Source organism: Lepidochelys kempii, chromosome 17 (assembly GCF_965140285.1).
Source record: "Lepidochelys kempii isolate rLepKem1 chromosome 17, rLepKem1.hap1, whole genome shotgun sequence".
NCBI lineage: Eukaryota > Metazoa > Chordata > Testudines > Cheloniidae > Lepidochelys > Lepidochelys kempii.
In genome coordinates, this window is record NC_136396.1 from 19686297 (window position 1) to 19702784 (window position 16488).

The following is a 16488-nucleotide window of genomic DNA, read 5'->3' on the forward strand; positions in this document are numbered from 1 at the left end:
CTCTTCCCTGTGTCCCCAACTCTGAGCACACCCCGAAGAACCACCCTGGTAAGCAACAACACACCCGCCCTCCGGTCGCCCCAGCCCAGGCTCACCTCTCAGAGGGCACGGTCCATCGGCCGCTACACAGCTCCAGTCCTAGCCAGCTCAGTTCGGGGCCTTCTTGCCTGCAGAAAACTTCTCCTATGGAAGCCCGACTGCTCCAGCACTGCTGGCTTCAACGCCTGGGAGAAAGGCAGGGAGGAGAACCCTGTTAATCCCAAGGCGGCTGGAAGTCTCACCCATCGCCCTCCCATTGCCCGTTCTACAAGTCAGCAGCCGGCCCTTTCCCCAGCGCAGCCTCCTGCCGATGATTAGAAGGTAGAAGCAAGGCCCGTGTGATGCTCAGGGATCACACCATGCTGATGGCACTTGCCGGAGATCTGCTTTATTCTGTGTCCATTTACAACCAGCTGTGCCTAACAACCAGAGCCTCAAGGCATCTCGTCCAGCCTCTCTGGCTGGGAAGCTCATCCCTTAAAGGCCCAGTCCCGTATAGCACACCCTAGAAGCCATTGCAGCTTCTGGAAGGAAAGGCGATGAGATAGCAATATAGCGTGTCATCCCACTTCTGCCCAGTTACAGGTAATCCTCGTCTTCTAAATTAGGAGTCAGACCCTCCCCTTCCACCCAGCCCCAGCGGAGGAGAACTTTCTTAGTTGTCAGTTTCTCAGCGGGTTAAACGTGTTTTGAATCCCAAGCAGCAACATCAACCATAGCAGGTGATTTCCACCCCAGCTGTAACTACATCGGATGACTTGTTCATTAGCCCAGCCTTGTCTTCCTGCCAGGTGTCTGTGTTGCAAACGAGGCCTTCCTGAGCCAAGATCAGCTGTTTTTCTCCAAAGCCACAAACTTCTTAAAAATTTATCATATGAAAATCGCACAGATTAATCTTTAGTGTGGGGAGGCCTAAGTTCTACCACATGCAGGGGTGTGAATGTGTCACGGGAAATGGATCCATTTAGAAGTCCGAACAAGCCTCAGAGTCCAATGGGCTGGTCTGTTTATCATAGCCCACGGGCAGCCATTAAGCCACAGGCCCCGTTTGCACCTCTGGTCTGTTTATTTTGGGCTAGCTTGGGAACCATTCGATCACGTTGCTGAGCCACGACTCATGTAAGCAGTCCCACTGGAAACAATGGGATTGCCATGTCAGCCCACACTGCCAACCCCAAGTATCCAAAAAACATGAGTCAAGCCCCGCCCCCCCCCCAATCATGAAATTGACTTAAAAATCATGAGATTGTAAGAAACTGACAAATAATGGGTTTCTTTTTATGTTTCTTTAGACACATAAAAACCATGACTTGAAAGTGGCCATGGTTTCAAGATTTTTCCTTCAACCATGAAGGATAAAAAACCATTTTTTACTGACACCTGAGATTCTCATGTGATCCCCTGACTCCAGGGGCTGGGGCTTTAAGAAAAGCCACCAATATTGCAAGTCTCTCAATAAAAATCTTGATAAAAACCCTGCATACCAGTGGGAGTAATGGATTCACCAGCTAACCCCTGAGCAGCTCCCCAGCAGACTGGGTTTTTATTACTGGCTTTTCTCTGATGGAAATGTCACTATGAAAAGAAGCAGGTACCTTCCCTTATGCCTACACTAGCAGGGCTTACTAGCACCTTCCATAGCAAGATCTCTATGCACTTTGCAGGCCACCAAACTGCCCACTAACCCCTGTGCATCAGGCCAGGACACGTTATCCCCATTTTACAGAGGAGGAAACTGAGGCGCAGGCAGGTTTAGCTACATATCCAAGGTCACCCTGTGGATCAGGGACAAAGCCAGGACTCTCCATTTCAGGTGGTCGTTGACATCAGTGCCATGTGAGAACAACATGGATGTAAAACTGTGCCAGATCAGAATGGTAGCATTTGCCCCCACTTTGCATGATTGTGAATGAGGGTGTAATGGGATATGGAGTGCTGAGGTCATATTACATCTAACTCTTCTACACGCCCCTTTTCCTGCACCTCCACTGAACTGCTTGCTGAAGAGGCCAGAGCTCTGTCTTATCCAGACTTTGCAAAAAAAAAAACAACATTGCACAGAGTTATAGTTTAAAGGGTACTGTACGTAAAGCCCTGAATGGAGCGGTTAATAGTTCCCAGCCAGCTTCCAAGAGATACTGATGAATAACTTCTTAACCAAAAGCTATTAGGTAGCTGTCTACTGGTGTTTGCTACACACACATCCCCACTTTGTGGCTGTTGGGTATATTTAAACGCAGCATTTCAACACAACTTCCCTCCTTTGGCACACACGCACTGCCCTCTGATCTTCTCTCAGCGACGATTTCTCAGTCCCTGTACTGTAGTTACAATATGTAGCGGGTGCCACCGGGATACTTCCGAGCCTGGAAAGAATGGCAGCATCCCCGGTCTTTTCCAAACCCTCCAGTGCCTTGGCAGCAAACGGGAGTCTGGAATCCTTCACAGCAGCATTCCCACCTTTGGGTTAACAGCTGACTGGTCTGCTCGGCAGCTGATAAGCTGAATCAGTAGCCTGTGTCCAAAGGGGTTCAGGTATTGGGACCCCGCCCTCAGAGCAGATAGTTTCTCAGTCCCACGTGGATCAGCCAATGGGTCCGCAGAGTTGTCTTTAATTCCTGCATTTATACCCTGTCCCCTCACTCCTGAGCTCCAACTGGCTCAGCTCTCGGGCAGCTGCCTCTAAATGAAAGCTTCAGAACCGGCTACCGAGCATGTCCGTGAGCTGCCACACTTCCCTGGGGCAGTTCCTGGGACCTTCGAGCTGGATCGTCCTGCTTCGCCTTCTGCACGCATGCAGTCACAGAGGATTCAATCAAAATCCACGTCTGCTCCCTGCTGCTCCTCTCCCCCCGTCGGATCAAAAAAGGATCAAATGCTGCAGGATAAAGCCTGTGGGTTGCAACCGCGCCAGGCACAGGGCCATGGAGACACTGGCCCTAGGAACCCTGACTTGCTCTGCTCTGCTCTGTAGGCTAGAGCAGGGTGCAAACCCATTTATAGACTGTTCCTGCTGCAGCCCATGCTCCCCTGCCTCTGCCTACCGTGTGTGGCAAGGAACAGCTACACGTGCAGATGGAGTGTACAACCATGCGATCCGCAAGAAGGTATCAGTGCTGAGTCACTGCAGAAAAGGGGGAGCTTTGAACACCAGGATTTCCAGGTTATATTGTCTCTCTGTCTTCTCGATTGAGGACCCCTTCTTTTTCACCGGAGAGCTTGTCTGTGGATCCGAAAGGACAGGGCCATTCAAAGGGGTCTTCGTTCTCCTGCATGCCCCAGGACCCCACTGCCCATCAAACGCCATCCCATGGCTGCTGATGAAGACAGGGCTCCATTTCCTCGTGTGCGACCACTGGATAGAGCAGTGTTGTGTGTTTACATCTTCTGCCGCAAAAGGCCCCAGTACACTCTGCTGGGGCCAGATTTTCGGGGGGGGGGGCTCTGTGTCTGTGCTCGCAGGCAGCGGGCAGAAATAGCTGCAGACACAGTCCTGCATCAGCGGTACTTGTAGACACGCTTTAGTTCATCCAGAGGTCCGGGTGCCTGATTGTCCCCACCGATCAGGGGCGCCCAAGGCAGCTAACCTGTGTGCCGTATCTCTTGGACACCAGGGTGATGGGCACAGTATACACAGCTAGATACAGAAAGCCACTCCCATGCCACTGACATGCAGCTGCCGGGTTTAGCACTTCTGACCCAATCTGAATGTTATCGGTCCCCTACAGGCACTTTCCCACTTCATAAAGGTTGGGACCCAAGTGCAAAATTCCCCATCATGTGAGATCCACAAGGAGCTATCAGTTTTGGAGGGACAACTCCAAACCCAGTAAAGGAGGCAGAAACATACATCCCCTTTCCACCTACCTATGGCACTCACGTGGCCCCCTTCGTCCCCCAGCAGACCAGTGAAGTAAAGAAGAATAGTTATCCCCATCTCACAGATGGCAAACTGAGGCCCAGAGACACTAAGGACAGACAGGAAATCTGTGGCAGAGCAAGGAATCAAGCGCGGGTTTCCCAAGCCCACAGCTAGTCTCCTAACCACTGGCCCATCTCCCGAGGAGCTCTGCAAGCATCCCTCTCTCTCCACCCCCTTTGCAAGTCCTTGCACAGAAAGTCCAAGGGCAACAGAGCCAGCAAAGCTGCACAGACGCAGACTGCAGACCTGGCCTAGGGACTATCTGGGGCATTTGCTTGTGCTGTGGACAGTGTTTCTAATTTTGTCCATCTTGGCTAATCTAGCCCAAGGGGAAAGCGGAGCCAAACGACTGTGCTCCTTGCTTGGAAGGAGCAGATCTTCCAGCTCAGCAATGCAGCCGGGGCTGGTTTAGCGCCAGTCAGATTATGTTATGCAGTGACAGGGCGACTTGCCCATGCTGTACTCTTCTCTGGGACCAGGATGGCTTTCAACCTTCCAGCAACACCAGACATCCAGATACAGCGGCTGCAGTTGGAGCAACTGGCAGGTGTAAGCAAGAGAGATGGTCGAAACGCCTTGGAAACCTGACAGGAGAAGAGATGGATGGGGCCGGGGCAGGCTCTCCTTGACAGGCGCCACCTTCCACACTGCAGCACGAGCCGGGGGGGCTAGTGGATCCCTGCCTCATAGCAGGGAGAATGGAGATCGCTCAGGGCTGCGCTGGTGGGTCATTCCTGCAATTGAATGGGCTTTTAAATCAGGGCCTCGCTTTCTCTGATCAATGTGTTTGGATGGCTCCGTGGGCCAAGACACCGGGCTTTTAGTTGGGCAGGCCGGGATCCAAATGCTGCCCTAGATCGCCGGAGGGGACAGGAGATTGGTGGCTTGTGCTTCGTTCCCTCTTTGTGCACAGCTGAGAGCTGGCAGCCTCTGCTCGAGTGGAGCTGCGGTAGTGGGGGGATGCAGTGGAGGGTCGAGGGGCGTTGGCAGAACTGTGTGTATGTGCAGAGGCCAGGAATGGGCTAGCAGCGGCTGTGGGTTGGGTTGGGACTGACGTGTCATGGCAGAGCCCAAGACTGGAGGAGCAGGGGGTGGGGGAGCCGGCGGTCAGGAACGGGTTGATGAGCGGACACTGCAGTGTACCAATTTCTAGCCTGCACTAATTTATTACCTCCTCTGTCTCATTAGCATATATAGTTTTAACCCCCAGATCCTTCCTAAAACTGCCCAGTTTTTCAAATAAGGACACCACGTCTCTGTACGTAAGAGGCCAGTCATGCACTAAATCACTGGGAAATCTCACCTCATTACCCAGTCTCCTTAAAAACCCACGACAGAGGGAGCATGGAAAACCAGTGCCAGGAAGTCACACGCCCGGATCCCGTTAGCAAATAAGTGCGGCAGCTAATTCCAAACACAGACCCACCCTCCTTTCAACAGAAAGCCCGCCACAGCTTAGGAGAGCAGCCAAGTGAACCAAATCACGCTGATTAACATTTAGGGCAGCCAGTCCTAAGGCCAGTTCAGATGTTCATCAACATCTGGATTGCACGGCGCTTGCAGAATGCAACTGTCACTCGGCTGGAAGGCAAGGGAGAGTTTGGGAGATGACGTTACATTGCCAGGAGTCTGAACAACCCGGAAGCAGGGGTATTACACACAGAGACACACACACTCTTACACCTGAGTCGGCTTTTATACAGGGTTTGATTTGATGCTTGCCAGGGTTTGCCTAGGTCGCTGAGGGAACGTCTAAACTGCAATCAAACACCCGCGGTTGGCCCATATCAGCTGACTTGGGTCTCTAATATTGCTGTGTAGACATTCGGGCTCAGGTTGGAGCCTGAGCTCTGGGATCCCATGGGAGGTGCCAGAGCCCGGACTCCAGCCTGACCCTGAATGTCTACACTGCAATTAAACAGCCCCATAGCCTGAGTCAGCTGACCTGGGCCAGCCTCAGGTGTAACTGCAGTGTAAGCCCAGGGTTGGTAGAAGGCAAGTTAGCAGACCCTGGGTTTGTTAACATAAGGCTTGAGCGTCTACACTCAGTTAGGAATTGTTGAACCCTGGGTCCCAGCCTGGGGCTCCAGCATCTACATTGCATTATGTGGGCCCGAGTCCCGCCACCCATCTCCCAGACTTCTTTGTGCTCTCCCAAAAGGTGGCTGCTCTAACCCTTTGTTCATGGAGCAGTTTGGGAAAACTTGACTGTCCACCAAACTTGACTGTCCAGAGGACAAAGAAAGTCGGCCTGTGGGATACTTTTGGAGGACTCCAACAGCCCGAGTCCAGTGCAGCTATGTCTACACTGCAGAGTAATAGAGCTTGAACCCTGGGTCCCAGCTTGACTCAGGCTCAGACCCTCCACCCCCCGTGGGGTCCTGGGACCCTGGGTCTGAGTCCTCAGTTAGTGCAATGTGTGTGTAGATGTAAGGAAGGTTTGGCTTGAGCCTGAGTTCAAACCCTGGGCTTACACCGCAGTGTGGACATATCCTAAGGGCTATAACCCTCAGACAGGCCAGATCCTCAGTGGTGTAAGTCCGCATAGCTCCTGTGACTTCAATGGAGATGTTTATTTCAATGGAGCTTTGTTGATTCACAGCGTCTGAGGCTCTGGCCCTTTGTCCTCTCCCTTGCTGTCCAGGCCCTAGAGGTGACGGGCAGGAGAGCGGGTATTCTTAACCTATGGGAGGTTTTCCCTACCGGCAATGAAACTGGGTGTATTATACTGGTTGGACCTGGGCAGACACAGCTCATGTTTCTCCCCCAGCAGCAAACCAGGCCACTGCATCTCAGCCCTGATGTGCAGCCACCTCACCCGCTCCCCTCCCACTGCAGGGGTCGCTGGGCAGAGGTCCATAACCTGTGTTATGCAAGAAGACAGCCTAAGTAATCATAATGGTCCCTCCTGGCCTTCATATCTATCAATCTACAAACTGCCCAGCGGAAACAGGACTGAAATAACCAGCTCATCTCCGCCCCCCCAGGCCATCCAATAACCATGCTTGTGGGTGGTGGCCAAATCCCCCCAGTGTAACTCTGGTGACATCCAGGGATCACCTCAGGGATGGACTTGCCTCTTGATGTCAAGTATCAGCGTAGACAGCTTGAGGTGAGTCACGTCTAGAGCTGCCTGAAAATTTTCCAGTGAAGCAGCTTTGTGTCAGGGCATGCCAGTATGATTACCCTGAAATATTTCATGGGAACCTAGCAATGTTGTCAACATTTTTGTGGGAAATTATCTAAATGTTGTGGGTTGACTTGATGACAAAAGTGGAAATGATAAAATCATAAGAAAATATTTGTGGACTGTTTCATTCCACAAAATATTCCAAGATTTTGACTTTTCTTCCCAATTCAGGGTGACAACAAATGTTGAAATCTCACCATTTCCCGTGGGACAGAAATTCCAGTTTCTACCATTTCTAGTCACTGCCACTCGGTTTTCTCTCCCACCGTTCGTTTGCATAGACTGTATGCTCTTCGGGACAGGGGCGGTCTCTTACTGTCTGTTTCTACAGCTCCTCACACGATGGGGGCTCTAATTTCACTTGGGTCTTCTATGCACTACTGCCATATCATTTACCAATGGTTTCTTCTGCCGCCAGAGCCCTGCATTAGGGCTGTAGGAGGGGCAGCGTCACCGACGCTCATTCTGTGCCGGTATTTCTGTGTTTCTTTCTTCTCTTGTTTGAAAGGCTCTGTTGGATTTTTATAGGCAGTTTAGGACAATAGGGGGGAAACAAACCCAGACATGAGTAATAATAATAACAACAGGTAACAACAGCAACCATTGCACTGAAGGTATAGGTCCAGGCATGAAAACAATGGAACATAAAACCACCGTGAATGCAATGTTGCTATAAATAGCCAGGGAGCAGCTACACAGAAAACTGAATGGTCGCAATACCCCCAGCGACAATCACAGCAGAATGCAGCCATAAAAGGCGCTGGCCCAGAATGAGCCCCCTATCCCTAAGGGAATGACTTACAGAGCGGGCATTGAACCACCAGGCAACACGCAATACATTTGGCCATGGGTTCAGCTCCCCCAAAATACAGGGCTATGGCTGGTCTCTAAGGCTGGGGAAGGGGGAATTTTTGGATCAAACATTTTTTATTCAGTTCATCAGAACTGAAGCTTTGCACAGCCATGTATCAATTTGCTCTAGGAATTATTTTGGGGGCAGTTCTGTGGCCTGTGCTATATAGGGGGTCAAACCAGATGATCACAATGGCCCCTTTTGGCCTTGCAATCTACTAATCTAGGACAACTGTTGCCAGGAGGGTCTGTCAGGACCAGGAATTTATGATCAAAACCAGAGGGCGAGCCCCCTGTGGGAGAGCCCCAACCAAGCAGCAATTGGAGACTGCTGGGTTGGACTGCCTCCTGCTGGAGCTGTTCCACCTGGTATCAATAATTAAATATTAACTGAGCCATAGCAAGAGCCTGGCTCTGTAGCCTGGTAGTTGGGGCACTCACCAGGGACATTGGAGAACCAGCTCTGAATCAGGCCTGCCAGGGGAGTTCTGGGCACACACACACTCTCTCTCTCTCTGTTGGTTTTTTGGCGAAAAATATTGCAGGGTCTTGGTTTTTGCTCTGATGTGGAACAAAACCAAATGCCAAAACCGCCCCATTTTCCACAAAGCACTATTCTTGTTTCCTAGAGAGCTGGGGGATACCTCTCCCACCTTGGGCCTGGGTATTGTCTCTTCAGGATCATTCAGGCTTTTTCCATCCCAGAGGAGAGCAGAGAAGTATTACTCAGCTGATCCCCACCCCTTCAGTCATGCAAGCAATGCCAGCTCTTAGAACCAGGGTCTTGTGGAGAAAGCACATGGCCAGGGCTCAGGAGATCTAAGACATCAGAGGATCTGAACCCCTCATAATCTTTAATGTATTTATCTTCACAGCCTGCTGGGAGGCAGAGCAGGGCTGTCATCTCCATTGTACAGATGGAGGAAACCAAGGCAGGCAGCAGCTAAGTGACTTCCCCAAGGCAAGTCTTTCCAGGGCAGTCTGTGGCAGAGGCAAGAATTGGAATGCAGCTCTCCAAAGAGTACCTTGACCACCACACCATCCTTCACAGCTCTGCAGTGGGCCATTTTAATGACCGTGAGCAAACCCCTCACTCTCTCCAGGCTGTAGGTCCCCCGCTGTTAAATGGAGGTAATAAACCTTCCCTTGTCTGTCCTGTGTGTTTAGATGATGTCTCTTATGACATGCATGTACAGCACCTAATACAACTGCTAGTGGAAAATAAATCAGAAGAGCTGGCTAGGAAGACCATCACAGCACGACACGGTACCATTTATTGCAAAGATGCCCTTGCCCCATTACGGAGCCTGCAACATGATCAAGGCCTTCAGCAGTTATTACTCATCACTGGAACACAATAAAATGACCAGATGCTTTGAGTGCATCGAGCCCCAACCTCGGGCATCAGCACTAGCTGGGTTGGCAGAAGGATGTTTTCCAGGCCCCGAGATGTCGGCCAGCTTAGCCTCCAGGAAGAGCAGCCATACATTGGACCTGCCCCCACTACAAGGGAATTGTTACGGAGCTGAAACTTCAGACGTGCAAATGCTCTGTGCAGCCACGGGCAGCACCGGGAGAGAGTGATCATTAGAGAGCCGCGTGCGGGAGGGGCCCAGATCCAGAAGCGGGTATAAAGGAAACGAATGCCGCAAGGTAATACTGCCACGTCTCCACCGACACACATCCTGTCTAGTCCATTAGGCTTAAATACCCAGTGAATTCCACATTTAATGGATTGACATTTTGCAGAGTCATTTTAGTTTAATGCAGCATAGAGTGTATAACAGACTATCACTCCGCTCTTGGGAAACACTTTGTACGCTCCCGGAGGCTTTCTACCCCACCTGTCCTACGAGGAGGAAGTGCCCTTCTCTTTAAGAAACAGGAGCTTAATGTTATGCAATGGAAATCCCTTGCAAGCTAGATGCCAGGCTCTGCCACAGACTCCTTGTGTGACCTTGGCCAAATCACTTAATTGCTCTATGCCTCAGTTTCCCCATCTGTACTATAGGGAAAATACTGCCTTTCTCCCACCTTGTCTCTTTTGTATGTTTCGGCCCCAGTTCAGTAAAGGAGGTGTTTAAATAATTTACTGAATCAGGGCCGTGGCTGCTAAGCTCTTTGGGGGCAGGGACTGTCTTTTACGATGGGTCTGGACAGTGCCTAGTGCAATGGGGCCCTGGTTTGCACCTGGGGCTGCTAGGTGCTACTGCAATACAAAGGAATAAATAATTACTAATTATCATTCTCTCTCCAGGACTGTTTATCGATAGGGGCACTAAGATACAGGAGGAGCATGGTATAAACACCTCAATCGATTGGATAGATTTGAGGCAAACACTCAGCTGCATAGAGCGGCTACAGCCTCGCTATAGTCTAGACAGGTTATCTAGTACAGAGAGGGAGAAGAGCGATTCTGTACAGTGCAGGCACACAGAGGGAGGGGCTGCCTATCATCTCATCACGAGCTGGCCTATCTGTGGGTACCCTCAGTTCCGTCCCTTCCCCAGCACTGGGCCAACAGGATATGCTCAGATCTTGCACTTTCTGTCCATTCACCCTGTTATGCAGATCGCAGGTGGACTACATGCATTGGAGGTCTCTCACTTGGTGGGCTGGGCTTCCTCCATCTATTGGACCTTTCCTCCACAAGGACCAGCCCGTTTCCCTGCGAATTACCACAGGGGATACACATGCTTGGCAGTGGGGGTTCCAGACTCACCCTCTCCCCTCCCCATCCATGGATCACCAAGAGGAACGTGATGCATTTTGTTTGGTGATCAGACAAAGGAACAGCATCCCTGTCACCTTCATTCTCCTCAGATCCTGCTGCAGCCCAGCAGTGCCAGCATCCACCCTTCCTTAGACGCTGCCTCTGCTGAAATCCCTTTTTCGGGCTCAATTCATCTCCTGCAACTGGATCTTCTCTGATGTTTCCCAAGTCCCCTCCCCCAGAGGAGCCAGTATCCTGCAGCCAGAGAACTCCACATTGTAGCTCCAAAGGAGTAGGACAAATCTATCTCCATCTGCTATCGGATTTCCTGGTTTCCTCTGTTTCTCTGAAGCCGGTTATAAATGGTGTTCACATATCTCCATGGTGTAGCTCCATCCAGCCCTGCAGACACCACACCCACTTTTTCCCTGCCTGCTCACACATTCTGTGGTTCCCAGCTACATCGACTAAGTGTAAGTATAAGTAGGGGCATAGCGAGTAGATCGAGGGACGTGATCGTTCCCCTCTATTCGACATTGGTGAGGCCTCATCTGGAGTACTGTGTCCAGTTTTGGGCCCCACACTTCAAGAAGGATGTGGATAAATTGGAGAGAGTCCAGCGAAGGGCAACAAAAATGATTAGGGGTCTAGAACACATGAGTTATGAGGAGAGGCTGAGGGAGCTGGGATTGTTTAGCCTGCAGAAGAGAAGAATGAGGGGGGATTTGATAGCTGCTTTCAACTACCTGAAAGGGGGTTCCAAAGAGGATGGCTCTAGACTGTTCTCAATGGTAGCAGATGACAGAACGAGGAGTAATGGTCTCAAGTTGCAGTGAGGGAGGTTTAGATTGGATATTAGGAAAAACTTTTTCACTAAGAGGGTGGTGAAACACTGGAATGCGTTACCTAGGGAGGTGGTAGAATCTCCTTCCTTAGAGGTTTTTAAGGTCAGGCTTGACAAAGCCCTGGCTGGGATGATTTAACTGGGAATTGGTCCTGCTTCGAGCAGGGGGTTGGACTAGATGACCTTCTGGGGTCCCTTCCAACCCTGATATTCTATGATTCTATGACTCTCCACCCCGCTGGCCAAGGTTTCCAAAAACGACTAGCGATTTTGGGCACCCAACTTGAGATGCTTTAAAAGGGTCTTAATTTCAGAAGGCGCTGAGCATTCATACTCTGAAACTCAGGCCCCTTTAGGACATCCCAGATGGAGCATCCTGAAATCAAGGCTTTGAAATCACTAGTCACTGAGTCCCATGAGTGTTAGGTGCCTAAATATCTCTGAGCATCCGGGCCCAAAAATCTTGGCCAATCAGCCTTGGGGTGTGCGGGCTCATCTGTTAATTAATTAATGTACTTGTTTAAGGTCTTCATCTATAGACCCAGTGTGTCTATAGTTAAAATCACTTGCCCTTTTAAATATCACCCTAGACACTTTCCTGTCCTCCCTCTCCTCGGATGACCGTAGGACAAATTCTCTCGGAAGCATCTGGGGACACTCAGTATGAAGGATGCCACATTAATATACACAGTGTTGTGTTTTATGAAGCTGTCAGAATATTGTCAGAATACTTAGTCCTGCCTTGAGTGCAGGGGACTGGACTAGATGACCTCTTGAGGTCCCTTCCAGTTCTATGATTCTAGGATTGCTATCCAGTCCCTGGTTACGTTGCACGATCATCTCATAATGTGCAGGATTCCGAAGGAAAGGCAAGTGTGTCCTTTAATCGAGCCCATCAGCTCCTCTGCTGTCCAGATAAGATCTTCTCTGGTAAGCAGCAAGCTTCTCCTTCACTGCCATGGATTGGATAGCATCCCAGTGCCCAAATAAGGGCATGCTACCGACAGGGGGACCTGATCAAAAACGCCTGCCACCCCGCTGCAAGCTGCCTCTGGCCCAAGGTCCTTGTTACAATGGGGCGCCTTCCAGTCTGTGCAGTGCTGAGAACACCAGGCTTGTACTTTGCTTATAAATGGATACATCCTCCTGGATTTGTCTTGGTTGGGAAGGGAAGAACATCTCAAATGTAGCAGTTTGGGTGATGATCGTCCTCTACTTAATCCCTTCACTGGCCTGTTTCAATTCATGCCGGTGGCAGACGAAATTCCCCGGAGCTGTGTTAATTCCCCCTTTCAAAAGGTCAAGGTGAAAGGCTGCCTCAAGCAGATTGGCAACAAATCCTTCCCATCCAGCCCTCTCCCCACCAGTATCAAGCCTCCTTGCCTTGCTGGTCTTCCCTGTCTCCGAGATGGAAACCTGGCCGGTGAGTTCCCTGGACTGGCCGCAGGGCACTCGAGCAGTCACTGACCACGGTAGCGCTTCAACAGCCCCTCTCAAATGCCACAGGCATGCACGGCTGGTGGGTGCCCGCGAGGCAGGGGGTGGCTAGCAGGCTGCTTTGCATCACGCCACATGTCAGTTGGCCGTGGCTTATTCTCTCTAGTCCCAAAGCTCTTGAAGGGCCCGACCCTGCGCCCTCAGCTCTCACTGAAATTGTCTTCACAGGCTCAGCCCATGGGAGTCAATGCAAGTGCCTCTTGATTTCAGTGGGCTCCAGATTGAGCCCTAACAACATGACCACATTTAGGGACTGACTACACTAACCCATGGAGGCCTGGGACAGTGAGGGGCATCCGTGTTCCAGCAGGGTGTTTTTTTACAGCCTGGACAGGACAAAGCTGGACAAAGCTGTTAAACACAAATGCATCAGGGAATCCCGGTGGGCCTAGATCATGGCGGGTCTATGGCCATGCGGCCACATTCCCAACCAAACCGGGGTTCAGACATGGACAGCCCACTTGCGCCGTCAGACATCTACGGTCCTACAGACCATCGGTGCGCCTGGTGCCTGCTCCGGGACCCTTCACATCAATAGGGCCTTGGCCGGAGCAGGTGCGAATCAGTGCAGTTGCTCTGTCTACACGGAGTTAATTCACACCAGCTGAGGGCCTGGCCCAGTGTAGTTTCTTGAGCACTTATAAGGGTGGGAAATATCCCTTCTGCTGGGCAGGACAAGCAGAGATGCAGGGTTAACCCTTTGCCGGCAGGCAGACGGACTGGGTTATCTAATGGGACGCCGCATCTCTGTCTCCTGTGATCCAGAGTCTGTTGGACTCTTTCTCCCGCACTCAGAAGATGCCCAGCAATGAAAGGCTGCTGGGAAAAACCACACCACTGCTCTCCCATGGCCCCTCCTCTGCCTGCTGGGGCTCGCTTTGCTGAAGTTTAGTGGCTTTGATCCCATGCTCTGACAGGTGCTGGCTGATAATCATGCTAACATTTTGCACTTCTGTTGGTCTTTCATCTCACAAGTTCAAACCTCTTTAAAGGGCATTCGCTGAGCAAGTTCCACCGCACCCCAAGTACGACCATCCCCATTTTACAGAGAGAGGAAACTGAGGCACAGAGCAGGGACATGGTTAGCCCTCGGGCACACACCAAGTGTGTGGCAGAGCTAGGAATAGAGTGTGGGAATCCTGATGGCTAGACCCAGTCTCTAACCACTAGACTATACTCCCCTCCTGCCACAGGCATCCTCCTTTGCCACTAACACACGTGGTTGCAAAGCTGTAGAGCGAATGGATGCACTTTTTCCCCTTAACATAGCAGATTAGACCTTTAGACTGAGATTTTCAAGGGATTTGGGCCCTAATTCTCCTTTAAAATGAGTGGGAGCCGAGCACCCCAATTCCCTTGGCACGGTTAAAATCTCTCTAGTAAAACAATTTTTTGCCACTGATAAGGAAGAGAATTCCAATGGACGCGACAAGGCAAAGTAACAACCTGCCTCCATCCTTCTCTGCAGCCAGGCTGGATGTGACAGAATTCCAGGGATTGCTTGCTGCTTTCACCGGTTTAACTCCCCCGGCCGATGGGGTCTATATTTCCATTATATCTGCGCTGCTGGATTACTCACAGGTCTTATCAAGAGATTTCAATTCCAACCCACTTCTAAGTAAGTGACAGAGGCAACCGCCGTTCATCATTCTCCCTGCTTTGTGCGTCGAATCGGCTCTCCTGGACACAGTCAGTGTTCGTGTGCTGATCAAGCCCGAGTGGTGGAGTGAAGAGGTAAGGGTGGGACCACTTCACCTGTGCCACAATAGGCCTTTCTGATGCACTTGCAGAGTGGGGAACTAGGCAGAGCGCTCTGTGATTAAGGCACAGGAATGGGGGTTGGGAGATTTGGGATCAGTTCCCAGTTTTGCAGACGTGTGCCTCAGGTTCTCCTCTTTAATACTTGCTGATGCTAATGCCGTGGCTCTGTATGTTGCTGCTCCTTAGTGGCAGACTCACTGAGCGGGTCAGAGAGCGACTAGGGGTGTTGTCTTTGGGCTCAAGTGGCAGAGGCCTGCACTTTAGAGGGAAAGGCACATGGGGCCAGGACTGTCTCTGCAGGCGTGTGCCATGTACTGTCTCCACTGCGAAGCACAGAGATTCACCAGGCTGCTTCCCAGCTGGGGCGGTTGGGAGGCTAAACTCATGAGCTGTTTTAAAGCCCTTTGAGATCCTGGCATGAAAGCAGCTGGCGCTTGATGAAGTCTCACTGCAAACCCTCTTCCCTTGTACTTCATACTTTCCCTTGCCGGGGCTGCTGGTCACCAGAGAGCCTGGTGCTTAAAAGGAGGGGATCCTCCTCAGTTATTAAAACAGCTGAGATTAGAGCCCCAACAGGCTCCAGAGCTCGCAGCCTGAGGTTACAGCCTGGAGCTGTAACAGACTGACATCCGCAGTGGATCAGGGGTCAGAGGTGAGGTGAGGCGACCTGCCCAAGGTCAGTGCCAGAGCCGCGATTACAACACGGGTCTTCCAGCCCCCAGACCAGCGCCCCACCCCCTAGGCTGCACCCCCAATTCATGCATAATCTGCTGCTTGCAGGGAAGTCCCAGGGCCAAATCCAGGCCCGGTGTGAGCAGGCCCCACTTCGCCGACATCGAAGGAGCTGCACTGGCTTACAGCAGGGCTGTGGCCTGCCATCACTAATCACTGTCATTATGGTTAAGCGCAGGGGGACTCCGCCTTCTCCCCGGCTTGTGGAGGAGGGGCCCTGACTGCAGCAAAAGGGACACAGATCGGTAGTGAAATGTGCTCTCTTCCCAGCGCCACTCAGCTATGAAAGCCCCACTTGAAACTCCCCAAGGTGATCAGCTGAGCGCTGACATTTGGAAGGACGTGCGTCTGCCCAAGAGACCAGAAGAGTCGTGGCTTGGGCGAATGCATAATCAGGCGGGTTTTCCTCCTGCGCAAGCAGGTATAGCTGAGCAGAATGGCTCCTAGCCCCTTGCACTGTTACATGACGAGGAGTCGGGCACATGCCATCTGCAGCCAACTCATCTCACACTGGGCTCTTCTCTGGCCACCTCAAGCCATTAGGTGATCGTGCCCCGGCTGGAACCTTGGTGTCCAACCGAGATGCCCAGCTGCTCTTTGGCTTCTCTTAACTGCACCATTTGAGCCTGGGGACTCCCTTTTCCACTGCGGCAGGCGGCCCTGACCTATCCCCCTGCGCCGCGCGTGTGTAATTAACCTCAGCACGGCCCGATCTTCAAGCTCCCTCCCGTTCCCGAGCCCAGCTGGAACAGGCGACAACAGGCCAGGCTGGAAGGGGCAGGCCAAGCAAATCCCATTACCTCGCAGCGGGAGCGCTGGCCTCCTGCTTATCCTCTAATTCTTTCATTCCCACTTGAACCTTAACAGCCCCCTTTTATACAATCAAGAGAATTAGAGCCAGCCCACTCATGCTGCCGGGAAGTAGGTGATTAGCTCTC

The 16488-nt window shown here is 51.6% G+C and overlaps 1 protein-coding gene across 2 annotated transcripts in view; it reads right to left on the reverse strand.

Moving 5' to 3' along the window:
- SRRM3 (serine/arginine repetitive matrix 3) overlaps window positions 1-16488 on the reverse strand; it is a 173163-nt gene that overhangs the window by 112172 nt on the left and 44503 nt on the right. Inside the window, exon 2 of one of the 2 annotated variants that reach the window (XM_073315243.2) lies at window positions 96-224. The exons of the other annotated variant lie outside the window; for it this stretch is intronic. The gene's annotated coding sequence lies outside the window, so the exon portion shown is untranslated. The remainder of the gene's footprint in view (window positions 1-95; window positions 225-16488) is intronic. 2 annotated transcript variants of the gene reach the window in all.